Here is a 14,675-nt window from a genome sequence, read left to right on the forward strand (position 1 = left end):
CCCCATTTTACAGATGAGGTAACTGAGGCAAAGAGAAGTTAAGCGGCTTGCCCAAGGTCACACAACAGACAAGTGGCAAAGCTGGGATTAGAACCCATGTCCTCTGACTCCCGAGCCCATGTTCTTTCCACTAAGCCACACTGCTTCCCCATGGCAATATGATACCGAAAATAATTGGTATTTGTTAAGTTATCACTATAGATTAAGCAGTGTAGGAAACACTGGGATAGATACAGGATAATTGGGTTGGACACAATCCTTGTCCCTCTTGGGACTCCCAGCCTAAGGGGGTTGGGGAATACATGTATTTAATCTCTGTTTTACAGAAGAAGAAACTGGGGTACAGTGAAGTTAAGTGATTTGCCCAAGGTCACATGCCAGGCAAGTGGAAGACCCATAAGTAGAACCCAGGTCTCCTGACTCCCAGCCCCATGTCCTTTCCACTAGGCTATGCTTCTTCTTGTGGTAAAGCTGATAATAATGGCAATGTTGAAATGACTGATGGCATTAATAAAACATTAAGGTCAGGGTCTTTCTTCAAAGTGATTCCTACCTATCTGGAAGTGTCCTGTAATTTGAAGATAACAGTTGCAGGATTTATTAAGCACTTACTAGTTAGGTGCTGGTGCAGGTAAAAGGTTGTTATACATTTCCAGTCCAACACCGGGTTCACAATTTACCTTACCCCAGTATAGAGATGAGAAGACAGAGACCCTAAGAGGTGGTGATTTGGCCAAGGTTACACAGTAAGTCAGTGATAGGACTGGGGCTAGAACCCAGGTTTCTTGACTCCCAGTTCTGTTTTCTTCCCATTAGGCCACACTGCCTCTGAACCCTCAACTGTAGCAGACTGTTTTCCTCTCTCATTTCAAAAGCCATTGGAGAGGATACTCACAACAGCTTAGTAAGTGTCAGGGCAAAGTATCTACCACAGTAATATTACCTCCCTATAAAATAAAACCTTCTGTAAACTGACATTAAACAGGACTGGGATTTGGAAGAGGAAAGAGAATGATTATAATTGTTCTACCTGATTAACTATCTTAAACTTGACTAAAGGTATGATGATTAGAAACCCCCAACACCCTGCTCTCTTCTTTCCTTCCTTCCTGTCTCTTTCTATTTCCCTCTCTCTTCCGTCATCATCATGAACGAATGAATGAATCAACACCAAAACTTGTTGAATTCCTAGTTTGCCCCTAGCAGCAGGCTAGAAGAACTAGAGATCTCAAAGAAGAAGTGCAGCCCTGTCCTTACTAAAGCAACCACAGGTTTTTAGAGGCACAGCCATAGAATGAGGATTTGAGGAGTTAACAAAATTCTCTTTATTTCTCTTGCTCACTGGCTAGCGCGCGCGCGTGAGCGCACACACACACACACACTTCAGCAAATTGGTCAAATACAGAAGACAACAGCATCTAAAAAAGGTCTCCCTGTTTGCCATTTTAATTATTTGCTTTGTCTCTCCTCTTGTCTTTCTGTCTCTTCTCTCTCTTCCTGTGCATCTCTCTCTAGCTTTCTCCCTTTTATCTATTCATCTTTTTCTCCTCCCTCTGAGTCTTTGATTCTAGTTCTCTCTCCCTTTCTCTCACTGTCTCTCTCCTCTTTCTGACCTAGCTCTTTCCCTTTTCTATTCTCTCTAGCTCTATCACTGTCTTCTTTCTCTCTAGCTCTCTCCCCTATCCCTGTCTTTCTCACTCCTATGTCTCCCTCTCAATCCTCTCCCTTTGTTTTAGTCAGTTTAGTATACTGTTTAGTGTGCATTGTCAGATTAGCAAGATGCATCCCTATAATTTACCCATGAAAACCACAAATTTGAAACAAAATGTCCTTCTAGAGAGGATGGAGATGTGGGTAGACATTAATTTGAGATGAGCCCCCTCATAAATTTTCTTTAAAAATTAGACTTAACAAGGCTTGTAATACACTGGGCAAAGCAAAGAGACATATTTTTCTCACAAAATGGAAGTGTTGCTTTAAATAATATAAAATGCAGCTCTAGCCAGAACAAGATCTCTGAAACTACAAAGGCAGATAAACATGGGTTGGAGCCAAACATAAGTCAAAGTTTGCAGACAGCCTCCAATGATAGCCTTCCAGTAGTCTGGCATTTGTACCAGTAGCGTGAGTGATCTGATTTTTGGAAATTTGAGAAGAAATGAGAGCAAGGTTGACTGGCCAACTGTATGACTACACTTCAGGACTCACTATGCTTCAGAGTCAGTCCGGCAGAAAGTGATGGGAAAAATCCATTATTAATCATATCTGTGGCCAGACCTGTGCAGCAGAGTACATTTTGTCATTGGGTGTGCGTTTGACTTCAATTAGTATTGAATTCCTTTTACTCATTATAAAGCTCCAAAACACATTTTTGCCTTTCTCTCCTGCTTTGTTTTGGACTTTGGAACCGTCAGGTAGATAATGAAGAGCTTCTGATTTATTCCCCAGGGAGTTAGGTGTCGTAATAAGTCACTGAAAACCCCATTTACCAGAAAATTCTTATTTTCCATATTTTCCTGCAGAAGGCTTGATGGGTGTGCTGAAAGAGCACCTTGATTTTTATGAACAGACCCTTAAATCTTCCACCCAAGGTTACTTGCATGAACAGTGTAGCCGTTGCTGAGAAAAATCATTTTCTACAGGAAATGAGTTAATTTAGTGAATGTTGGTGTTCTAGTGCAACAGTCCTAAAGTTTGTAAAATTTAAGCATGCCAAACCTGGAATAGTGCATTTATAAAAATAAAAATGTCTGTTGGGTCTTCATTCTAATTATTATCTAGCTTCTCCAGTTTTCCCTAGAGTTTGGGGACTTGTTTGTTACAGAAGACATATCTATTATTAATCTTCAGGTAGTTAGTAGAATAATTTGCAATGTTCATTAACAAGTATCACCTTATGGATTACTAAACAGCATCTATGCTCTTGCTAATGAGCCCCAGTAGTGCAATACTTTACATATTTTATAGCCAGACAATTAGGTGATGTCTTGCCTTCGTAGTAGACCTTAAAGTAAATTGTTTGAGACATGAAGTGAATTCAGAGCTGGGTCTATCACTAACATGCACATGGTTAGCAAGGGGAAATTCCACTTGTCCTTTCTTGGGTTCAAATTGTAAAGACATGACATATGTCCATAGCATTCTTTCCCAGTTTCTAAACCCCACAAATACACAAATATGGTCACAATTCACACTTGGGATCAAACATAGTAAATGAAAATGGAAGGGAGAGAAAAATGGGAGTTGAAGAACGGGATTTTATCTTTCAAGAGTATCTAGATACATTTGTTGAAAATGGAACATTTGAAAGGCACCAATAATTTACAGAATTTTTGCTGATTTTTAAAATTCAGATGATCTTGCTGGGATGTCACTGCCTCCACAAAACCACGCTTCTAAACATTTTCTCACAACTCAGGCTGACTAAAGTTATCCTGATCTAATGAAAAGCATACAGCCCTGGGAGTAGGCAGCTCTGAGTTCTAAACACAGCTCTTCACTGGCTCACACTATGTGACCTCTGGCAAGCTGCCTATCTTCTCTGGGTCTTGGTTTCCCCATCTGTAAAATGGGACTAGTAATACCTATCTCTAAGTACATTAATTTCCACCAAGCACATGTTTTCACGATGAGATCTGACCGCAATATTGTGAGGAAATAGAGAACATTCATCTGACAAGTAGACATGTTTGGGTTTCAGCATGCTGCGATGCTGGAAGAAATCTTTTGTAAGCATACATGTATCATTAATGTGGATAAATATTACAGTACAAGTTTTCCTTAATCTCAGGTTTTTCAAGAACATGACCATCACAACATAGGAAAACTGTGTAAATGACTGGGGGGCGGGGGAAGTTAAAGGCTCCTTAAATTCAGGGAATTATTATTACCATGAGGAGCAAGTAAAAATGATTGTCATATTGGTTAAGCATTTATTATGTGCCAAGCACCATACTAAGTAAGCCCTGGGGTAAATACAAGATAATCATATTGGATACAGTCCCTTTCCCACATGGGGCTCAAAGTTTCGCTCATGGGCAGGGAATGTCTGTTTATTGTAATATCACACTCTCCTAAGTGCTTAGCACAGTGCTTTGCACATAGTAAGCACTCCATAAATACAACTGAATGAATAGAAGGAAGTGCAAGATTTTAATATCCATTTTACAGATGAGGAAACTGAGGCACCGAGTAGTTAAGTGGCCTTCCCAAGGTCATACAGAAGTCGTGACAGTCATTCATTCATCCAATAGTATTTATTGAACACTCACTATGTGCAGAGCACTGTACTAAGTGCTTGGGAAGCACAAATCGGCAACACATAGAGACAGTTCCTACCCAACAACGGGCTTACGATTTGAATCCAGATCCTCTGACTTCCAGGCCGGTGGTCTTTCCACCAGGCCACACTGTTTGTCACACAGGGCAGCAGAAATCAGCCAAGTATCTATTACAGTGACCGTCTCCATTCTTAAATAAATGTAAGGACTCTCCTCAGTTTGGTGACATGAATGCTGAGGAAAGCCACAACGTTCTCCAGTGGCTCTTTATGAAGGAGCTTTATGAAGGCTCTTTATGAAGTCCCTTCCTACAGTTGAGCACTTTGATGTGCCCTCTCTTTTAGTACACAACAGACAGTGGGAGAGAAAAGTCAGTGGCACATTGCGTAGGGACTCAGGCCTCAGAGCCCTCTGCTGTAGTTCCAGTTTTATTAAATTATCATCCATGTTTATCAGCCATCATCACTATCATGAATTCCTACATCTGATCTTCTGCCAGGAAGCAGCAGCAGTGCAGAATCTCTTAAAGGCAGGTCTTTTCCCCTACATACTCTCAGTGCACGTGAGATTTACTGAGAAGGGAGTATTTCGCTGGAAGAGATGATTTGGTGATTTGATATCAAAATCACTTTCCCAGGCTCTGAAAAGAATAAACTATCAGGCAATAGTAACGAGGCATGAGTGAAAATATAGTTTCTTCTTTGTATTGTACTCTACCAGGCACTTAGCACAGTGATCTGCACAGGGCAAGGTCTTAATAATAATGATGGCATTTGTTAAACACTTACTATGTGTGAAGCACTGTTCTAAGTGCTTAGTAAATACCATTAAGTGATTCTGCTCCACCTGAGGCAGTTAGCAGCAGGACTTGGTAGACCAGGATGCCTCAGCCTAAGCTTCAGAGTCCAACTTTCCAAGGGAAGGACCCACCCGATCAGCGTGGTCTAGTGGTTACAGCATGGGCCTGGGAGTCAGAGGGACCTGCATTCTAGTCCCAGCTCCGCCACTTGTCTGCTTTATGACCTTGGGCAAGTCGCTTAACTTCTCCCTGCCTCAGTTACCTCATCTGTAAAATGGGGATAAAGACTGTAAGTCCAATGTGGGGCAGAGACTGTGTCCAACCCAATTACCTTGTATCTACCCCAGTGCTTAGTACAGTGACTGGCACATGCTTTACAAATACTGCAATTATTATTGTCATTATTGCTGCAACAACCACCCCGCTTTCCACAGGCCTTTTGGGGTTCATAAGAGGACCAGAGCGAGGGAAGCCTCAGGAATCCAGCACCAGTTGGCAGCCGTGGTCATTAGAATAGGGGCAGAAGCCACAGCATCTGCCATTTCTCTTCTTACCTTCTCTTACCGCTGCTACTTTATTCAAACTTGAAAGTTTCCAAATACTATGAGCCACTTTTGAATGGCAGGCTTGGGGAGCAAACTTTCTGACACATGGTCATATTAATCTTCCCACATTGTATTGAGAGTAGAAGTAATAGCAGTTTTATTAGCACCCTGGGCACAATGCACTGTACTGAATGCTTGGGAAGTTCAAAGCAGAAAAGTGTCACTTTACGTGCCCACAGGAATATTCCCTCTAATGGGAGAGACAAACTCAAAAATATTTCCAAATACAGTAATCAAAGAAAGCAACCAAATGTACGATTTAATTTTTTATGGTATTCATAAAGTACTTATGTGCTAGGCCCTGTACTAAGCACTGGGGTAGAAACAAGATAAGATGGACACAGTTCTCACTAGAATAACACAATAGTGCTCAGGATAGGTGTGAAGCAGTACTTCAGTGGTGAATATTGCTCTGCAAAATTTGCAGCTACGGGATCAGTGTAGCCTAGTTTGTGGGGATTTTCATGGTATTTCTTAAGTGCTTACTAAGTACTGGGGTCGATGCAGGATAATCAGCTTGGATACAGTCCCTGTCCCACATAGAGTTCACAGTCTTAATCCCCATGCCTCAAATGAAGTACTTGAGGCACAAAGAAGTTAACTGACTTGCCCAGGGTCACACAGCAGACAAGTGGAGGAACCAGGATAAGAACCCACATCCTCTGACTCACAGGGCTGTACTCTTCCATTAAGCTATGGTGCTTCCCCGACTAAAGCGGATAAAGCACAGGCCTAGGAATCAGAGGACCTGGATTCTAATCCAACTCTGCAATTTATCTACTGAGAGAAAAGTCACTAAACTTCTCTGTGCTTCAGTTTCCTCATCTGTACTCCCTTTTAATTAAACTGTGAACACCATGTAGGCCAGGGACTACATCCAACCTGATTGTCTTGTATGTACTCCAGTTCTTAGTACAGTGCTTGTCACATAGTAAGTGCTTAACAAGTACCATTAAAAAAAAAAAAACTCTTTTTGAAAAGAAAACTAGAAGAGCTTGATCTATGGAGCTCACTGATGTACTGTACTTTTCCAAAAGCTTAGTGCAGTGTTCCAGACACAGTAAACTCTCAGTGAATACCACTGATTGACTGGGAAATATCCTCATGCTCAGGGAAATCCTTGCTGAATTGCTATTTGGATTTTTGTTGTTCTCCCAAGCCTAACCCTGAGTTCTTATCCTCCAGCTGGTACTTAGCATGCCATAGGCTAGGGAAGAAGGAAGTAGGGTGTGCCAATTGGACAGTCAGAGTCTGAGGGCCAGCTCACCATCTTTGCTGAAGCATGTGGGTTAAAGCTGTGTGGGTTGTGTCATTTAGAATGGTGTAAGTTTTCCCTTCTATCTCTAATCATGCCACCCTTTCTGAGCTAGGAGAATATGACCTCAATATGTTAAGCACATGGGTCCTTAGACGTCATCTTCCAAGAATCAGTAGCAGTAAGGAGATTCCATAAGTTCTTTTTTTCTTTTCCTTTACATAAATAAAATCAAAAACCCAAGCCCTGGCCAGGGTCTATTGTAAAGGACCCAGAATTGGGAATCAAGAAATCTGGCTCTTTGGTTTAGTTATTATGTGGTCTGGTGACAATCTTCTAGCCTGTTAAATAGAGAGACTAAAGCCCTCCAGAACACTTGTTCTAGCAATAAAATGCATGTATTTATTGAGTACCTACTGGGGTACAAAGAACTATATTAAGCATTTGGGATAGTAAAAAGGAATGAGATGATGTGATCCCTGTTCTCAAAAAGCTTACAGTCTAGCGGGTGAGACAGGCACTTATGTAAATTACACAGAGGGGAAGTCATAGGATACAAAATATATGGGCTTAGTGGGTTGTGGTAAATTCAAGGGCTTAGGTGGCTGGGAAGACCTGAAATGGCTTTTGATGGGATGTAACCTACGGAGAAGAGAATCAGTCAATCAATCAATCATATTTATTGAGCGCTTACTGTGTGCAGAGCACTGTACTAAGCACTTGGGAAGTACAAGTTGGCAACTCATAGAGACAGTCCCTACCCAACAGCGGGCTCACAGTCTAGAAGGGGGAGACAGAGAACAAAACCAAACATACTAACAAAATAAAATAAATAGAATAGATATGTGCAAGTAAGATAAATAGAGTAATAAATATGTACAAACATATACATATATACAGGTGCTGTGGGGAAGGGAAGGAGGTAAGATGGGGGGGATGGAGAGGGGGACAAGGGGAAGAGGAAGGAAAGGGCTCAGTCTGGGAAGGCCTCCTGGAGGAGGTGAGCTCTCAGTAGGGCCTTGAAGGGAGGAAGAGAGCTAGCTTGGCGGATGGGCAGAGGGAGGGCATTCCAGGCCCGGGGGATGATGTGGGCCGGGAAGTGACTTAGAAAAGGCTTTTTGGAGGAGACATGATATTAGAAGGGCTTTGGAGCTGGGAAGAGCAGTGCCTGCTGGCTATGAAGAGAAGCAGCATGGCTTAGTGGAAAGAGCACGGGCTTTAGAGTCAGAGGTTCAAATCCTGGTTCCAACAGTTGTCAGCTGTGTGACTTTGGGCAAGTCACTTAACTTCTCTGTGCCTCAGTTACCTCATCTGTAAAATGGGGGTTAAGACTGTGAGCCCCCCGTGGGACAACCTGATCGCCTTGTAACCTCCCCAGCGCTTAGAACAGTGCTTTGCACATAGTACTTGCTTAATAAATGCCATCATTATTGAGAGAGAGGGCGTTCCAGGCAGAGGGGAGGATGTGAGCAAGAGATCAAAGGTGAAAGAGACCAGAGCCAGGTACAGTGAGTGGGATAGCTTGGGAGGAGTGAAGTAGGCAAGCTGGAGTGGAATAGAACAGAATGGATAAGTAGGAGAGAAAGAACTGATAAAGTGCTCTAAGGCAAGAACAACTGTAAAGCCACTTAGAGCTTTGTAGATAAGATTATTTGCATCTAGGATGTTATTATCACTAGACAGAATTATAGTAATAAAGTGGTAGTGTAAATTTCTATCGGAATCACTGGGCATTCTTAATTCTTAAGTTGCTGATCAAAGTTCAATTACTGCCTTTCAGGTATTTAAATACTAATGGGACATTAGGGCAAGTGAGAGACTTGTTATGGGTAGAGAACATGTCTGTTAATTCTGTTGTATGGAACTAACCCAAGTGCTTAGTACAGTGCTCTGCACATTGTAAGCCCTTAATAAATTATTCACTGATTGAGATCTTTCCATGGTAGCCATGGGGAAAGGGGTAAATTCATTGAGGAAGGGGGGGGCGGGGGAAAGGTGAGGAACTTCAGAATTGCTTCCTGCTGCTTATTTTGATGCAGTTTATTTGTTCAATTTGTAATTTATCATGGTTCATGACTATTGCCATTAGCATTATTGCATTTAAGTGCTCATTGTCAATGAATCATTGAGTGCTTTGGGGGTGCAGAGCACTGTAGTGAGTATTTGGGAGAGTATTCACAACAATGTGACACAAATTCCCTGCCCACAGTAAGCTTGTTATGTGTTCAAAGCTCTGTACTAGATACAAATTAATTAAGTTGGACACAGTCCTTGTCCCACATAGGACTCACAGTGAGTAGGAGGGAGAACAGGTGCTTAATCCCCATTGTACAGCTGAGGAAACTGAGGAACAAAAAAGTTACGTAGCTTGTCCAAGGTCACTGAAAGAAATAGATAAATGTATCTCAGTGGGTACATTTGGGTCACAAATAAAAGAAAAAAAGGCAAAGTACAACATGCAAAACATGAATAGTAATACAAATGAAGACACTGAATCATTTGGCATATTTGCTGCTTTTTTGACAATATTTGAATAGTGGCCTTCTGCAGTGCTAATTATAGAGGTACTGATGAGTTAGCCATCTGTGAGAATGAACTCTCTTTCTGCTACAAGCTCCTTAAAAACATCAAAGACTTAGTGAAATAAAGATTATGCTCAAAGTGAATCTGAAAACGAATGTTTGTTAACATAGACGCCCATGGAAACCCACACAAACCCAGCATTCAGAAGTCCGGGCCCTGACAGCAGAGCCCTTTCTTAGACTAGAAGGGATCTGGGCCTCTCTCAGCAGCCTTCCAGCCACAGCACAGCTCTGAACATAAACCCAAGCCAAGACTAAGAAGAAATTAGGCTGTCTATTAAAATAAATCAGACAGAGGTCTTAAAAATAAATTGAATGTATTCTCCCCCCTTTCAGTTGTTTGATTTCCATTCTCTTCCCCTAGAGCTAGTGGGAACCAGGGAGGAGTCTCGTATAGCTGGAAGAGATGAGAGTGACATTGATAGATGTGTGTGAAGCCAAAAATGAACTTTGGAAGCCGAATTTATCAAGCTCTGACTTTCTCCAGGATGCCTGGGGCTTGATTCACTTTAGCAAATACCCAGATTTTTCAGGCTCCAAAGGCCATGTGATTGCTTCAATTATTCAGATATATCAGGGGACAAGAATTGACTGCATTCTATGGCTTGAGGTGAAGGAATCAAACAAAAGCATAATCATTCTTATCTACATGTCTATTTTTTGGGTAAAATCTCCTTATGGTAGGGAAACATGTCTACCAACTCTGCATTGTACTCTCCCAAGCACTTAGTACAGTGCTCTGATTGAGAGAGTGCTCAATAAATATCATAGACTGACGATATTCAGTGTTGACATTCTTTAGCACTGAATTGGGATGGGAGAGAAGGATGAGGCAGAATATGTTCCTCTCTAAACAAGCTGAAGTAAAATTAGTCTCAGGGCTCCTACTTATCGGGCTACTGCAAGATATGCCAGAGATGCTACTTTATATTTATTATGTGTGTGTCTGTGTGTATGCATATGGAAAGAGACAAAGAGAGATAGAGCTGCCCTGTGTATTTGAGAGTGTCACTGATTACTGAAGGTGATATATTTTTCAGTATCAATTCTACTGAGTCCCTACACTGGGCTAAGAACACCATTCTAATAATAGTAGTAGTAGTAGATGTTGAATGTCTAGTATACTGAAGCACTTGGGAAGTATAAAAGTACAAGGCATATTTCTTGCCCACAGAAACAGTGGAAGCAGTTCTGTACTGAAGCAGTGCAGTGCTCTGCACACAGTAAGATATCAATAAATATGATTGATTATCCTCTATAAGGGACAAAAATATATAAATATCAAATGTATATGTGTATACATATATGTGCTAAGGGAGGGAATATAAATGCATTAATATATAAATGAAAGAGGCAGCTGAGGAGTTTATACGAATTGAAGTAATGATAATTTGTTGCGGGGAGCTTATTGGAGGAGGTGAGATTTTTAGGAGGGTTTTGAAGGTGGGGAGGGCTGAGTAAAATTATCCTTCAGCTTGAAGATGCCAAGTGGGAAGTTAAATAAATGTGGGTGTCTTGAGAGAGAATCTCACACATTTACACACTTTGCCCATGAAAATGCAGTTGTGTAGCTTTTCTCCTGTCCATTTGCCATTCAGATCACCATGGCACTAAACGGCAGAGGGAGAAGGATAATGTCTGTCTCCCCTGTAGAATGTAAGTTCCTTGTGATCAGGGGTCATGTTTACCAACTCTATTATATTGTACTTTCTCCAGAGTTAAATACAATGCTCTGCAAACAGTAAGCACTCACTAAATACCATTGATTTTTTTTAATGGCATTTGCTAAGTGCTTACTATGTGACAGACACTGTATTAAGAGCTGGGGTAGACAGAAGCTAATCTGGTTGGACACAGTCCCTATCCCACGGTGCTGTCTTAATCCCCCCGCAGAGGCACAGGGAAGTGAAGTGACTTTCCCACGGTCACAAAGCAGATAAGTGGTGGAGTTGGGACTAGAACCCAGGCCCTTCTGACTCCCAGGCCTGTGCTTTATCCATGAGGTTGTGCTGCTTCTCATTGATTGATTGGATATGTCTGACTGACCTTGAGTTGTTTTTTGCAGTACTGGAAATGGTTTGGACTGAGACACTGACATTTTTTCCGGTGGTTCCCCTGCACCCAGTAGCTCATACTGTGAAGCAAATAGTGGGGAGATTTTTTTGCAACCTACACCCGAGGAAAAAAAATTGGAAAAAACTATCCCTAACCTCAGAGATTAATGGGGAGAAAGTAACCATTCATCCTTCCATAACTGAATGCTGGCTGTGGTCAGACAATTTTTCTAGGCATTGGGAGAGTACAATAAAAGTAAAGGAGCACAGCCCGAGACTTTAAAGAACTGTCAATCTAAGTCGATTGACAAATACTGTAATTGTAATTAAAGTTTAGAGGAAAACAGATATAAATAATAGACCCAGGAGAATAAATAAGCAGATAAATACATGGGTTCTGAGGTGATTATCGGGATGACACAGCAGGAAACTGTGGGAGGATTAAGCAGAGAATACCTCCTCCCTCTGAAGTTGATTTAAAGTTGATGTGAAGATCTTCAAAGGTGGTTGCTCTTCGATGGATGTAGCTGATAAGTCCAATATGGGATCCAGGGCCCTTTCCACACTGAAAACAGGGATCCACCTTCTGTCTAAGTACATGAGCGAGTGACGTGGACTGGAACAAGCCATCAGAGCTGAGCAGTTAGCGGAAGTGGCCAGCTGGGATGGAATTAGGGGCAAACCAAGTGGATATTAAAGTCCTTGAGGATTAATGGATGGAAGAAAAGGGAAAAAAGGAATGTGGGAAAGATGTCAAATTGGCTCAGAAAATTGGAAATGAGATAAGGGGGTACAGTACATGATAGCAACTAGCAACATGCCTACCAACTCTATCGTATTGTACTCTCCCAAATGCTTAGTACAGTGCTCTGCACACAGTAAGTAAATGCCATTGATTGAGCATGACATGCGCACCAAAAGAAGAGGTGATGGATGCAGAGGATGAGAGGATGAGAAAGTAATGTGGCGGAGCAAGGAGCAGGACAACTCTTCTCCCATGTCCCAGGAGTCTAGACTGTGGGCAGGAATGTGTCTGCTGTTATATTGTACTCTCCCAAGCACTGAGTATGTGCTTTGCACACAGTAAGCACTCAATAAATACGATTAAGTCAGGAGGGAAATTGCCCTACTGAGCGCTCACCTCCTTCAGGAGGCCTTCCCAGACTGAGCCCCCTTTTTCCTCTCCTCCCCCCCTCCACATCACCCCCCAACCCTACCTCCTTCCCCTCCCCACAGCACTTGTATATATTGGTACATATTTATTACTCTATTTGTTTTACATGTGCATATTTACTACTCTGTTTATTTTATTAATGATGTGTGTATAGCTATAATTCTATTTATTCAGATGGTTTTGACACCTGCCTACGTATTGTTTTGTTGTCTGTCTCCTCCTTATAGACTGTGAGCCCATTGTTGGGTAGGGACTGTCTTTATGTGTTGCCGACTTGTACTTCCCAAGTGCTTAGTACAGTGCTCTGCACACAGTAAGCACTCAATAAATACGATTGAATGAATGAATGAAATGGAGAAGGTGAGAAGGTAAGCACTTAATATAGTGCTCGGTACACAGTAAGCTCTCAACAAATATGATTGACTGAGACCCAGCAGGTGCAAACCACAGTTGGAGTTATTCATTCTCCACTCACTTCCAGCACCTCAAAGTAGAAATTCTGCAACCAGCCCAGGCCAGCCGCATAACTGTCCGCATGAATTTCCTACACCTTACAGGGAATCATCCAGGCCCAATGAGTCAGGAGCATGGCCGGCCCCCTCCAGTCTCCAGAGCAGTCACAGTCAATCATATTTATTGAGTGCTTCCACTGAGCAGCATGGCTCAGGTGACAACCTGACCACCTTGTAACCTCCCCAGCGCTCATAGGAGTGCTTTGCACATAGTAAGTGTTTAATAAATGCCATCATTATTATTATTATTACTGTGGGCAGAACACAGCACTAAGTGCTTGGGAGAGCACAATATAACAGTAAACATATTCCCTGCCCACAGTGAGCCTACAGTCTAGGGAGGGAGACAGACATTAGATAAATCACAGATATGTACCTATGTGCTGTGAAGCTGGGAGGGGGGATGAATATAGGAAGCAAGTCATAGTAATGTAGAAGGAAGTGGGAGAAAAGGAAAGGAGGGCTTAGTCAGGGAAGGCCTCTTGGAGGAGATGTGCCTTCAATAAGGCTTTGAAGAGGGAGAGAGTTATTGTCTGTTGCATATGAGGAGGGAGGATGCTCCAGGCCAGAGGCAGGACTTGGGCAAGAGGTCAATGGCAAGATAGATGAGATTGAGGTACAGTGAGATGATTAGCATTAGAGGAGAGATGTGTGGGGGCTGCATTATCGTAGGAGAGTAGCAAGGTGAGGTAGGAGGGGGCAAGGTGATTGAGTGCTTTAAAGCCAGTGCTGAGGAGAGTATTCAAGAGTGACCACGAACCTCATTTAACCACCTTTCTCTCAGACCTTCAAACCTTCCGGTTCAAATCTGGATGTGTGGCTTGGGAAGAAAAATGTTGGTCTGGGCCTGCAGGCAGCGAGGCGATTGGTGCTTTCCTGGAACATATTTCAAGCAAGCTCTCAGCCCTCAGGTGCTGTGTGGGGCAGGCTCCTGCTCAAATGGATGGAAATTTGAGATGAGCCAGATACCTCCAACTTCCACATTAAGGGAGAAAGCCCGAGGGCATTCCTTGTATCTTTCTCTGCATGAAAATACCCCTTTCTTCACCCCACCTGACAGTCTTGCTCAGTTTTCGTCTTTGCAGCAACTGCTTTTCACAACTAAAGAGTCATATATCATCAGGATCTTATAATCAGGGCTTCACCTGGGGAGGTGTCCCAGGATCTCCGGCTGAAGATTTCTGTGGGGTAAATGTTTTCTCATCCTCCTCCACCCCCATGGAAATCCTCTCTATGGCATGAACAGTGGAAGGAGCCTGGTATATTCTTCAGTGCAATTTGATTAAAATAAACCTGGTTTGAAAAGCTGGCACAACTGCAGAAGGAAACATTTCCACTTCTATTATCGTGGCACTGTTCTAGCTCTGTCACGCTTCTCACTCTGCTCCCATGGGAATTGTCTGTCCCTCTGTCT

This window comes from Tachyglossus aculeatus, chromosome 16 (assembly GCF_015852505.1).
Source record: "Tachyglossus aculeatus isolate mTacAcu1 chromosome 16, mTacAcu1.pri, whole genome shotgun sequence".
NCBI lineage: Eukaryota > Metazoa > Chordata > Mammalia > Monotremata > Tachyglossidae > Tachyglossus > Tachyglossus aculeatus.